This window comes from Helianthus annuus, chromosome 4, assembly GCF_002127325.2.
Source record: "Helianthus annuus cultivar XRQ/B chromosome 4, HanXRQr2.0-SUNRISE, whole genome shotgun sequence".
Taxonomy (NCBI): Eukaryota; Viridiplantae; Streptophyta; class Magnoliopsida; order Asterales; family Asteraceae; genus Helianthus; species Helianthus annuus.
In genome coordinates, this window is record NC_035436.2 from 51,582,413 (window position 1) to 51,585,078 (window position 2,666).

Genomic DNA, 2,666 nt, shown 5'->3' on the forward strand with positions numbered 1-2,666 from the left:
TTCACAAGTTAAGGTCGAACACCAGAAACCTTCAGGACTACTACAACAGTTGGAAATGCCTGTATGGAAATGGGAACTCATAACAATGGATTTTGTTACTAAGTTACCCAAAACCAGAAAAGGTAATGATGCAATTTGGGTAATTGTGGATCGATTAACCAAATCAGCTCATTTTCTACCAATGAAGAAAACCTTTAGCATGGAAAGGCTAGCCAAGTTGTACGTAGATGAAGTAGTATCTTTACATGGAGTCCCACTCTCCATTGTATCAGATAGGGATAGTCGTTTCACTTCCCATTTCTGGACTAGTTTCCAAGAAGCAATGGGAACCCGACTAAATTTAAGTACTGCATATCATCCTCAAACAGACGGACAAAGTGAAAGGACGATACAAACCCTGGAAGACATGCTCCGAGCATGTGTAATTGATTTTGGTGGTAATTGGGATAACCACTTACCCTTAATTGAATTCTCCTATAACAATAGTTATCATTCAAGCATCGAAGCTGCCCCATTCGAAGCACTGTATGGACACAAGTGCATAACTCCAGTTTGTTGGGCAGAAATAGGAGAAAGTCAATTATCAGGTCCAGAAATTGTACAAGAGACCACAGACAAGATAACTCAAATCAAAGAAAGACTGAAGACTGCTAGAGATCGCCAGAAAAGCTATGCAGACAATCGCCGCAAGCCACTAGAATTTCAAGTCGGAGACAAGGTACTTTTGAAAGTCTCTCCTTGGAAAGGAGCAGTACGATTCAGTAAGAAAGGAAAGCTAAGTCCAAGATACGTAGGACCATTTCTAGTAATGCAACGAATAGGACCAGTTGATTATCGATTACAACTACCAGAAGAGCTAGCTGGAGTACATGATGTGTTTCATGTATCCAATCTAAAGAAATGTTTATCTGACGAATCCCTTGTAGTACCTCTTCAAGATATACAGGTAAATGAAAAGTTAAAATTTGTAGAGAAACCACTACAGATAGAAGATAGAAAAGTCAAGTTTCTCAAGCACAAACGTCTAGTGCTAGTCAAAGTCAAATGGGATTCAAAGAGAGGACCAGAATACACTTGGGAGCTGGAATCAGAAATGAAGCGGAAATATCCTCATCTATTCCAGTAAATCTCGAGGATGAGATTTTTGTTAAGGTGGGGAGGATGTAACAACTCTCACTAAAATTAAATACTTAGTATGTTAATTATCCAATAAGGAAACCCTAATTGAGACACCCAAGTGATTCTGTGCAAACCCTAAAATTTTCAGAACAATCGGAATCAGGATTAGGGCCCCTAAAACTCAGGGGGGGGGGTAAACCCTAATTACGATTATCTAAATAAAACGCTGCCAAATTCGAATTTTACGAAGTTGTCAACTCAGCTAGGCTAGTCCCAGACGAGGCTACCCTATTGTGATTAGGTGTCCCTTACGGACCGGAAGGGATAAAAGTCTTACGGTCCGTAAGCCTGGCCAATTTTGTGTATAAATAGCAGACTTTGGGACTTGAATTCTGGCACTTGAACGACGTAAATTCTCATTACGTAGACTGAGATATCGCAGAAACACTTCTAAAAACACACACGGATCACTAATTACTGCCGCAATCAGGGTAATAACTCGATCGCTATTACGATTCAACGTCCGATCGATTGTAACTATCCAACGATTGTTTGAGTGCTGCTCAAATTGAGTTTATACTTTGTTATTCGACTTGAATGTTTGAGTGCTGTCCGAACTCGGACTATACTCTGTCATTCGTTCTGAATCCGCTGAATTGTTAAGTATTGCACTTTATTAATCGTTGTGAGGGTTTAATCTCGTAAATTGTCGTAACTGCTGTATTAGTTACTAACCCCGTTTGTGTGTATTGTTATTTAAATTAGGTTAATCAAGGCTAATCTGTAAGCTTATACACTGCTCGTTAAATCTGCAATGTGAGTCATTCTCTTTTTATCAACTGTTTTACAAAACTCCAAGTTATTTTCAAAGTTATAATTACAGGGATTAAGTCTTTGTAATCACCAAGTTACAGCCGGTATGTGGGGTTTTGTATACATTACTTGATAATCTTCACCATTGGGGCAGCCAATGGGTGATATGACCATAATCACAGACACCATTGGACAATGAGAGGGCCAATGGGTCGAGTGAGAAAGTACCGTGGGTAGTTGTTTGATATCAGAAACATTGTAATCGCTCTTAATACTGTAATTTATAACCAATGTGTCATTTTTAGTAAACTGAATGATTCACTCAGTAATTCCCCGCTGACAAAACCTTTTTCAAACATGTTTCAGGTGATCTATTGTAATCCAAGAAAAGTGCCGTGAAGCACTACAAGCATAGAGAAGTGGCTCAATATAAATAAATAAAGAAACATGTTTTGTAAAATAAAGATTTCCCACTGAAATCACCTTATTGTAAATTACAAGGTTTTATCCCTAATTTATGTAAACAGGCAGTTTTAATATTAAAAGATTCTGTTTTAAAAAGACTTCTGCTGTCGCTTAAAATTTAATACCACGGGATTTCCTGCCTCGCGGCTCTGACCCTGGTCAAACCGGGGACGAGGGCCGTGACACAACTAAATCTGAAAAATCAAATAAGTTAACATTCACATAAAAGTAAATAAAAGAAAACAATTATTCCCTGCTGCGATATAACA